The 11,167-nt window shown below is 44.5% G+C and overlaps 1 pseudogene; it reads left to right on the forward strand.

Annotated features, from left to right (window-relative positions):
* LOC135553276 (cytoplasmic dynein 1 intermediate chain 1-like) overlaps positions 1-11,167 on the forward strand; it is a 134,006-nt pseudogene that overhangs the window by 93,590 nt on the left and 29,249 nt on the right.

Genomic DNA, 11,167 nt, shown 5'->3' on the forward strand with positions numbered 1-11,167 from the left:
CTCAGTACTGCCAGTGGACCAACCGTGTATGCTTTAGTTCTGGTTCAAGTTTAACTTGGGTCGACACAGAAAGAGTAGATATTGAATTGTTAAATAGTGTCAGCTTTGGAAAAACAGCACTGTACTCACTGTAACATTCTCTTATGATTAGGACGAGAACCCAGAGTTTAACCTGACCAGGTCACATTGTGGTCAGTAAAACTCAGGACTCTAGTCATGATCAACTAATCACTGTTTATAGGAGAGAAGGGTTGTGTCCCAAATGGCACCCTATTCATTAATAGTGCATTACTATTGACCATGGCCCAGAGCACTATGAAGGAATAGGGTGCCATTTTGGGATACGCATTTAGAGTAGAGGCTACTATACAATCTGCATGCTGATACTGTGGAAGAAGCCATATGTGAGGCTCAGTGAAGAGGAACCAGAACTCAATAAACACAGTGTCAAAGAGAGGGGGTTCAAGGCCACGCTTGTCATGATGGAGGCTACACTTTGCGCTCCGCTGGCTCCTGCAGGGTTTGATGCTGTAATATAAAACGTCTGGGGCCACAATCCTCCACATTGTCTCTGTTGTTACCCCTACGTCACCCTCCTCTCCTCACTAGACCCTGTACAGTTAACTCATCATCGCTCTCTCCTACCCCCCCTCCCTCACTACCCCACTTCTCTCTCACGCTCTTTCCCTCCTTACTCAAAACAACTGTTGTGCTCTCTTCCCACCTTCCTCTCTCTCTCTCCTCTTTCTCTCTCTCATCTCTTCTCTCTGCTCTCTTCTCTTTTTTCCTCTCCTCTTTCACTCTCCTCTTTCGCTTTCTCTCACTTCCCCCTCTCTCCTTTCTCTCTCTCCCCCCTTTCTCTCCTTTTTCTTTCTCTCTCCATTTTCTTTCTCTCTCCCCCTCTCTCTCTCTCTCCCCCCATCTCTATCCTTCTATCTTTCTTACTCTCTCTCTATCTCTCTTGCTCACTTCCCCCTCTGTCTTTCTCTTTTTCTCTCCTTCTAACCCACCCTCTCTCTCTCCCTCTCTCCTCTAGTCTTCAGTGGTGTCGGTGGGCTTTGCCCGGTTCCATCCTAACCTGGTGGTGGGGGGGGAACTTACTCTGGCCAGATAGTCCTGTGGGACAACCGCAGCCACCGCAGGACTCCTGTACAGAGAACCCTCCTCTCAGCTGCAGCTCACACGGTAAGTCCACAGTGCATCCTCAATGGCACCCTATTCCCTATATAGAAAAGTGCACTTCTTCTGACCAGAGCCCTATAGGGAATAGGTGCCACTTGGGATGCACACTAAGTTTCCATGTGCACTAAAACACTGAGACACCCACCCAACACCCTGTAACAGAAATGCACTGTGAGTTTATGTTAGTTTCAACATATACGGCTGCTTTAGTTGAGAGCAGTAATACAGATACACTTCTGCAGCACACTGAAACATAACCCTGCAATCTGTGGCCTCAGACGGCATTCATAACATATAAGAGGAGGAATATAATGCCCTTGTATATCCTATATCCTGTATCTTATATTCTATATCGTATCCTATATCATATATACTATATCCTGTATCTTATATCTAATCCTATATCTTATATACTATATTCTATATCTTATCCTATATCTTATATACTATATCCTGTATCTTATATCTAATCCTATATGTTATATACTATATTCTATATCTTATCCTATATCTTATATACTATATCCTATATCTTATATTGTATTTCCTGTATCTCATATCCAATCCTATATCTTATATACCACAGTATATCCTACAGTTGAAGTCAGAAGTTTACATACACCTTAGTCAAATACATTTAAACTCAGTTTTTTCACAATTCCTGACATTTAATCCTAGTACAAATTCCCTGTTTTAGGTCAGTTAGGATCAGCACTTTATTTTAAGAATGTGAAATGTCAGAATAATATTTCATCACATTCCCAGTGGGTCAGAGGTTTACATACACTCAATTGGTATTTGGTAGCTTTGCCTTTAAATTGTTTAACTTAGGTCAAATGTTTCGGGTAGCCTTCCACAAGCTTCCCACAATAAGTTGGGTGAATTTTGGCCCATTCCTCCTGACAGAGCTAGTGTAACTGAGTCAGGCTTGTAGGCCTCTTTGCTCGCACATGCTTTTTAAGTTCTGCCCACAAATTTTATAATGGATTGAGGTCAGGGCTTTGTGATGGCCACTCCAATACATTGACTTTGTTGTCCTTAAGCCATTTTGCCATAACTTTGGAAGTATGCTTGGGGTCATTGTCCATTTGGAAGATCCATTCGTGACCAAGCTTTAACTTCCTGACTGATGTCTTGAGATGTTGCTTCAATATATCCACATAATTTTCCATCCTCATAATGCCATCTATTCTATGAAGTATATCCTATTCTATATCTTATATACTATATCCTATACTTCGTCCCCAACAAACCTTCTGAGTCTCAACACATTGTGAATACCACCCAAGGCAGGCAATAAAGTTTAATGGTGGTGGTGGGAGTAGTGGGGAATCATTGTAGCTTCTCTCACACACACATACACACACACACACACACGCACACACGCACGCACGCACGCACGCACACACGCACGCACACACGCACGCACACATGCACACACACACACACACAGTCCCTGGATGCCATACATGCTCCCAATAATGAGAGACTATGTCTAGGCCTTCTGAAAGGGGCCTTTGTGGGCGCCAAACAAAAATCAATTTGAGGGCAATAATTACATAATGGTTTCACACAACCCGCTGTATTTGCACAGCGCCGGATGACGGTGCCAAGTTGGAGTAAGGGTCTGTTGCACATTGGCATCTCATCACTCAATAAGAGCTTTGTGTCGTCTCAGGGTTATAGGAAGACATATTGTAGATGGATGTGCAGATTCACTTCATACCTGCTAATGTCTTTCATAAGATATTACAGTTTGTGGAGGAAAATACATGTGAAATACACTACAGCTTATTGAAAGTAGTATAAGTATTAAGTGTAGAGCTATTTAAGAAACAACACTAGTTTGTAGATCCAAATTAAATAACTGAATTGGAACTTCAGTGGTATAATGTAGCTTAGTGTTATATGTATAACATACATACAGTATGTTGTCTGTGTATTCTGTTTATCGTAGCGGCACCATTTCACCAAGTCAAGTTCCTATACATGCAAATGTATTTGGCAAATAAAAGATGATACTGATAGCATCCAGTGTGTTTGCAAATGGCCATTCTCTTCATGAGTCTGTTCTCCCTGTTTTTCCTGTCTGTACTGGAGCTCCCGGTGTACTGTGTAAACGTGGTGGGAACCCAGAACGCCAACAACCTGATCAAAGTGTCCACAGAGGGCAGGATGTGCTCCTGGAGTCTTTACATGCTCTCTCAGCCACAGGTAAGAGCTGTTCCAGGGTCAGTCCTACCTGACCTGTAGCATTAAGTCCCTTCTCTTCAGACTGATCCACAGTCAGCAATCTGTAGAATTAAGGCCCATTTCTTCAAATCGATCCACAGTCAATTTTAATAAGGGCCATCTCTTCACACTGATCCACAGTCAGCAATCTCAAAGATATTAGCTTATCATATACAGTACCAGTCAAACATTTGGACACACCTACTCAATTAATTGTTTTACTATTTTCTACATTGTAGAATAATAGTGATAACATCAACACTATGAAATAACACATATGGAATCCTGTAGTAATGAAAAAAGTGTTTAACAAATCAAAATATATTTTAGATTTTATATTCTTCAAAGTAGCCACCCTTTGCCTTGATGACAGCTTTGCACACGCTTGGCATTCTCTCAACCAACTTCAATGTAGAAAAGAGTAAAAATAAAGAAAAACCCTTGAATGAGTAGGTGTGTCCAAACTTTTGACTGGTACTGTATGTAGCTCCCTTCAGTAACCACGAGCACAACCGTTCCTGGTACTGTATGTAGCTCCCTTCAGTAACCACGAGCACAACCGTTCCTGGTACTGTATGTAGCTCCCTTCATTAACCACGAGCACAACCGTTCCTGGTACTGTATGTAGCTCGCTTCAGTAACCATGAGCACAACCATTCCTGGTACTGTATGTAGCTCCCTTCAGTAACCATGAGCACAACCATTCCTGGTACTGTATGTAGCTCCCTTCAGTAACCATGAGCACAACCGTTCCTGGTACTGTATGTAGCTCCCTTCATTAACCACGAGCACAACCGTTCCTGGTACTGTATGTAGCTCCCTTCAGTAACCACGAGCACAACCGTTCCTGGTACTGTATGTAGCTCCCTTCAGTAACCATGAGCACAACCGTTCCTGGTACTGTATGTAGCTCCCTTCAGTAACCATGAGCACAACCGTTCCTGGTACTGTATGTAGCTCCCTTCATTAACCACGAGCACAACCGTTCCTGGTACTGTATGTAGCTCCCTTCAGTAACCACGAGCACAACCGTTCCTGGTACTGTATGTAGCTCCCTTCAGTAACCACGAGCACAACCGTTCCTGGTACTGTATGTAGCTCCCTTCAGTAACCACAAGCACAACCGTTCCTGGTACTGTATGTAGCTCCCTTCAGTAACCATGAGCACAACCGTTCCTGGTACTGTATGTAGCTCCCTTCAGTAACCATGAGCACAACCATTCCTTGACTTGAACTGGCGGCTTTATTCTGTAGTTTTAGTTAGAATTATCACCTTCTGTGAGAACTATAAAGTAAATGAAACATACAGTTAAGCACACTCTTACAACCTTCTTATCTTACGAGTGACTTATTAGCTTGGTATAACTCTGAAGTGCTGACATACATAAACAGTTTAGCCGGAGCCGTAACAGTATCAGATTAAACACATGAATAAAGGAAAAATACCTCATTGGCTGCTTATTACAGAAGGGAGGAAATCAAACTTCACACGTATTATTCCTGGCATGAATTCACACTTCATCCTTAATTATTATAACGTCACCATCATAACGTACACGCTTAAACTTTTACGAACTACACCTGATGACATGAAAACTTAGCTAACACAGCGCGGGATTGCCTTCCCTCCAAAGGTGTGTTGCTACAATACTGTCCCTGTGGCAACAGTTATTAGCTGCGTAGTTCCGCTTGTCTTATTTCCCCCGCATAGCGAACACATACACAATTAAAACAAAAAAACAACGACATAGACTTACAGGTTACTTGTCAGTTACACTGTGTATGACATATTGCATATTGTCATTAAAGAGAATGGTACTATAACTAACTCATACAAGAGATGTAAACTAATTCCATGACAAAACCCTATCAAACAGTGTAACTGATTCCATGACAAAACCCTATCAAACAGTGTAACTGATTCCATGACAAAACCCTATCAAACAGTGTAACTGATTCCATGACAAAACCCTATCAAACAGTGTAACTGATTCCATGACAAAACCCTATCAAACAGTGTAACTGATTCCATGACAAAACCCTATCAAACAGTGTAACTGATTCCATGACAAAACCCTATCAAACAGTGTAACTGATTCCATGACAAAACCCTATCAAACGGTGTAACTGATTCCATGACAAAATCCTATCAAACGGTGTAACTGATTCCATGACAAAACCCTATCAAACACAATATGTGCTATATAACTGTATGTCTATGTGATGTATGTTAGACTCATTGTAACTAGGTCAGCAAAAACAATCTTAACCCTCCCGAAAGTATATGATGATAGCAGCCATGTACAGACTACTGAGGTTGAACCATTTAACCCTGTGTGTGTGTGTGTGTGTGTGTGTGTGTGTGTGTGTGTGTGTGTGTGTGTGTGTGTGTGTGTGTGTGTGTGTGTGTGTGTGTGTGTGTGTGTGTGTGTGTGTGTGTGTTGTAGGAGAGCATGGAGCTGATGTACAACAAGTCTAAAGCGGTGGCTGTGACAGGCATGGCGTTCCCCACTGGAGACGGCAATAATTATGTGGTGGGGAGTGAGGAGGGAACCGTGTACACCGCATCCAGACACGGCAGGTTACAGGAACGCACACACACACACACACACACAGTTGCACGCACGCACGCACGCACACACACACACACACACACACACACACACTTTAAGTTTAATGTTTTTATACAGTGTATCTCATAACCGTAATAATACCAGCTACAAGCTCCTGCCCCCCAAAATGTGTCCTCTGTTCTCTCTGACATGCTCTCTCTCTCTCTCCCATGGTCCTTTGCAGCAAGACGGGGATCTGTGAAATGTTCGAGGGCCACTATGGGCCTGTGACGGGCCTCAGCTATCACAACGCCGTTGGCCCTGTAGACTTCTCCCACCTCTTCGTCACCTCGTCATTTGACTGGACTGTCAAACTGTGGAGCACTGAGGTAAGAAGAGCTCTTCATTTCAACTTGTCCTCCAGGTCTCCTTTCACTGTCTGGTTAAAACTTCAACATGAATGGACTGGACTGAGAGGAGCTAAGCTGGATACATTTTTGAAGGGAGGAGGGAAGGAGAGGGAGGAGGGAAGGAGGTTATGGGTTATGTGTCTGTGGCATTGAACCGACTGGACTGGAGTGGACTGTGGAGGGAGGAAGCAAAGTATGGATGAAGAATGGGAATGAGGGATGGAGAGAAGGGGAGGAGTGAGACTGTTGACTGGGGTTCAAACCACATAGAGGCAGCGGGGGCCCTGGAGACTGCAGATATACAGTAAACCACAGAGAGGCAGCGGGGGCCAGGGAGACTGCAGACTGCTGTGGAACTCCTCTCTCTCCCATTCTGGCCTTTCTGTCTGGAGACAGAGGAGCGCACCACAACCACCACAGAGACGGACAGAGGGAGGAAGGAAGGAAGGAAGGGAGAAGGGAGGGAGAAATCCATCGTGCTGGAAGGCCACAGTGTTGGTTTATGAAGTCAAGGAGGGAAGAGACGAGGAGGGTAGAGGAGAGAAGAGATGACCCCATCACAAGACTCCACTGAAAGACCAAGATAGCATGAAAACCAAAATAAATACAAACCTAAAATAGAAAACAGACAATAAAAACATGTTCATCTTCAGCCTGGATCAATGTGATATACAGTAAACCACATAGAGGCAGCGGGGGCCAGGGAGGCTACAGATATACAGTAAACCACAGAGAGACAGCGGAGGCCAGAGAGGCTGCAGATATACAGTAAACCACAGAGAGGCAGCGGGGGCCAGGGAGGCTACAGATATACAGTAAAACACAGAGAGACAGCAGAGGCCATAGAGGCTGCAGATATACAGTAAACCAGAGGGAGGCCAAGGAGGCTGCAGATATACAGTAAACCACAGGGAGGCCAGGGAGGCTGCAGATATACAGTAAACCACAGAGAGGCAGCGGGGGCCAGAGAGGCTGCAGATATACAGTAAACCACAGAGAGGCCGAGGAGGCTGCAGATATACAGTAAACCACAGAGAGGAGGCGGAGGCCAGGGAGGCTGCAGATATACAGTAAACCACAGAGAGGCAGCGGAGGCCAGGGAGGCTGCAGATATACAGTAAACCACAGAGAGGCAGCGGAGGCCAGAGAGGCTGCAGATATACAGTAAACCACAGAGAGGCCGAGGAGGCTGCAGATATACAGTAAACCACAGGGAGGCCAGGGAGAATGCAGATATACAGTAAACCACAGAGAGGAAGCGGAGGCCAGGGAGGCTGCAGATATACAGTAAACCACAGAGAGTCAGCGGAGGCCAGGGAGGCTGCAGATATACAGTAAACCACAGAGAGTCAGCGGAGGCCAGAGAGGCTGCAGATATACAGTAAACCACAGAGAGGCCGAGGAGGCTGCAGATATACAGTAAACCACAGAGAGGCAGCGGAGGCCAGAGAGGCTGCAGATATACAGTAAACCACAGAGAGGCCGAGGAGGCTGCAGATATACAGTAAACCACAGAGAGGAAGCGGAGGCCAGAGAGGCTGCAGATATACAGTAAACCACAGAGAGGAAGCGGAGGCCAAGGAGGCTGCAGATATACAGTAAACCCCAGAGAGGCCAAGGAGGCTGCAGATATACAGTAAACCACAGAGAGGCAGCGGAGGCCAGAGAGGCTGCAGATATACAGTAAACCACAGAGAGGCAGCGGAGGCCAGAGAGGCTGCAGATATACAGTAAACCACAGAGAGGTAGCGGAGGCCAGAGAGGCTGCAGATATACAGTAAACCACAGAGAGACAGCAGAGGCCATAGAGGCTGCAGATATACAGTAAACCAGAGGGAGGCCAAGGAGGCTGCAGATATACAGTAAACCACAGAGAGGCAGCGGAGGCCAGAGAGGCTGCAGATATACAGTAAACCACAGAGAGGCAGCGGAGGCCAGAGAGGCTGCAGATATACAGTAAACCACAGAGAGGCAGCGGAGGCCAGAGAGGATGCAGATATACAGTAAACCACAGAGAGGCCAAGGAGGCTGCATATATACAGTAAACCACAGAGAGGCAGCGGAGGCCAGAGAGGCTGCAGATATACAGTAAACCACAGAGAGGCAGCGGAGGCCAGAGAGGCTGCAGATATACAGTAAACCACAGAGAGGCAGCGGAGGCCAGAGAGGCTGCAGATATACAGTAAACCACAGAGAGGCAGCGGAGGCCAGAGAGGCTGCAGATATACAGTAAACCACAGAGAGGCAGCGGAGGCCAGAGAGGATGCAGATATACAGTAAACCACAGAGAGGCCAAGGAGGCTGCATATATACAGTAAACTCTAACATAGTTTTTGAACTTTTTACCTGTGACATATTAATATGTGTATGTATCATGGTACACTCAACAGATACACTCAAAGCTCAGATACTGCAAGTGTATGTATTATTCAGTGATATGTTCAACGTGTAGATGCACCAAGTCTATAACTCTAATGTGAAGTATATCATGACAGTTATTTAAACTTTCTGCAGGAGTGAATTCTTTTTTGGGTTTGAGGAATCTCCTCCCCTTTGAGGAGTACCACAGGAATGTATGTTTGTCTTCTGTCCCAGTGAATGTGCTTAAGTGTGTGGATGTGGGCACACCTTAGCTGGCCAGCCTTACCTAAGGCTACCCTAGAGGTTTACCTTCATCTTGCCAATCAATGCCATCAAAAGACACCGCTCTCTCCACAGAGAGAAAAAGGCCAGAATGCAGAAGTTGGAATGTGGCAAATATTGTGGTTGTGAAAACGTGTAGGTTCAAGTTGTGAGCTGCTAGACTGTGATGTTGACAGGGAGATGTTATAGAGACTGAGAATGCATCTAGTTGGGACCATAGAAAAAGGGTTCAGGTTGTGAGCTGCTAGACTGTGATGTTGACAGGGAGATGTATAGAGACTGAGAATGCATCTAGTTGGGACCATAGAAAAAGGGTTCAGGTTGTGAGCTGCTAGACTGGGATGTTGACAGGGAGATGTTATAGAGACTGAGAATGCATCTAGTTGGGACCATAGAAAAAGGGTTCAGGTTGTGAGCTGCTATATATATATATATACTAAATAAACAAAATTATATAGTTGGGACCATAAAAAAGGGTTCAGGTTGTTTTTTTAAGTAACACAATAAAATAACAGAGGCTATATACAGGGGGCACCGGTACCGAGTCAATGTGCAGGGGTACAGGTTAGTCGACGTCATTTGTACATGTACAGTTGAAGTCGGAAGTTTACAAACACCTTAACCAAATACAATTCAATTAATTTTTTCATAATTCCTGACATTTAATCCAAGTAAAAATTCCCTGTTTTAGGTCAGTTAGGATCACCACTTTATTTTCAGAAGGTGAAATGTCAGAATAATAGTAGAGAGAGTGATTTATTTCATTTTTTACTTCTTTCATCACAGGGCTTTGTGATGGCCACTCCAATACCTTGACTTTGTTGTCCTTAATCCATTTTGCCATAACTTTGGAAGTATGCTTGGGGTCATTGTCCATTTGGAAGATCCATTTGGACCAAGCTTTAACTTCCTGACTGATGTCTTGAGATATTGCTTCAATATATCCACATAATATTCCAGCCTCATGATGCCATCTATTTTGTGAAGTGCACCAGTCCCTCCTACAGCTACGCACCTCCACAACATGATGCTGCACCCCCACAACATGATGCTGCACCCCCACAACATGATGCTCCACCCCCACAACATGATGCTGCACCCCCGTGCTTAATGGTTGGGATGGTGTTCTTCGGCTTACAAGCATACCCCTTTTTCCTCCGAACATAACGATGGTCATTATGGCCAAACAGTTCTATTTTTGTTTCATCAGACCAGAGGACATTTGTCCAAAAGTACGATCTTTGTCTCCATGTGCAGTTGCAAACCGTAGATACTTTTGTACCTGTTTCCTCCAGCATCTTCACAAGGTCCTTTGCTGTTGTTCTGGGATTAATTTGCACTTTTCGCACCAAAGTACGTTCATCTCTAGGAGACAGAATGCGTCTCCTTCCTCAGTGGTATGATGGCTGTGTGGTCCCATGGTGTTTATTCTTGCGTACTATTGTTTGTACAGATTAAAGTGGTACCTTCAGGCGTTTGGAAATTGCTCCCAAGGATGAACCAGACTTGTGGAGGTCTACAATTCTTTTTCTGAGGTCTTGGCTGAGTTTCATTTGACTTTCCCATGATGTCAAGCAGAGGCAGAGATGCAGAGATGTCCTAACCGACTTGCCAAAACTATAGTTTGTTAACGACCTTTGTGGAGTGGTTGAAAAAAATTTTTTTAATGACTCCAACCTAAGTGTATGTAAACTTCCGACTTCAACTGTAGGTAGGGGGAAAGTGACAGGTTATGTACCTGATGTACTAGTCAGATCGCATTTATGAAGTTCTTCATAATGACTTCTCTGCCACTTTTCTGTTTCCCATTAGTTGTTCTGTAGAATGCGTCCCTAATGGTCCTGTGGGCCCTGGTCAAATGTAGTGCACTAAATAGCGGATAGGGTGTAATTTGGGATGCACAGTAGACTTGGTGAGAGATGTTTGTCGGAGACAGAGAGTGAATGGAAACACAGGAGGAAGACATACCAGGATTCTCTTTGTTGGAACCCCAGTTTAGAATCTACAGGCCTGGATTCTCTTTGTTGGAACCCCAGTTTAGAATCTACAGGCCAGGATTCTCTTTGTTGGAACTCCAGTTTAGAATCTACAGGCCAGGATTCTCTCTGTTGGAACTCCAGTTTAGAATCTACAGGCCAGGATTCTCTC

The sequence above is a fragment of the Oncorhynchus masou genome, chromosome 13, assembly GCF_036934945.1.
Source record: "Oncorhynchus masou masou isolate Uvic2021 chromosome 13, UVic_Omas_1.1, whole genome shotgun sequence".
In the NCBI taxonomy this organism is placed as follows: Eukaryota; Metazoa; Chordata; class Actinopteri; order Salmoniformes; family Salmonidae; genus Oncorhynchus; species Oncorhynchus masou.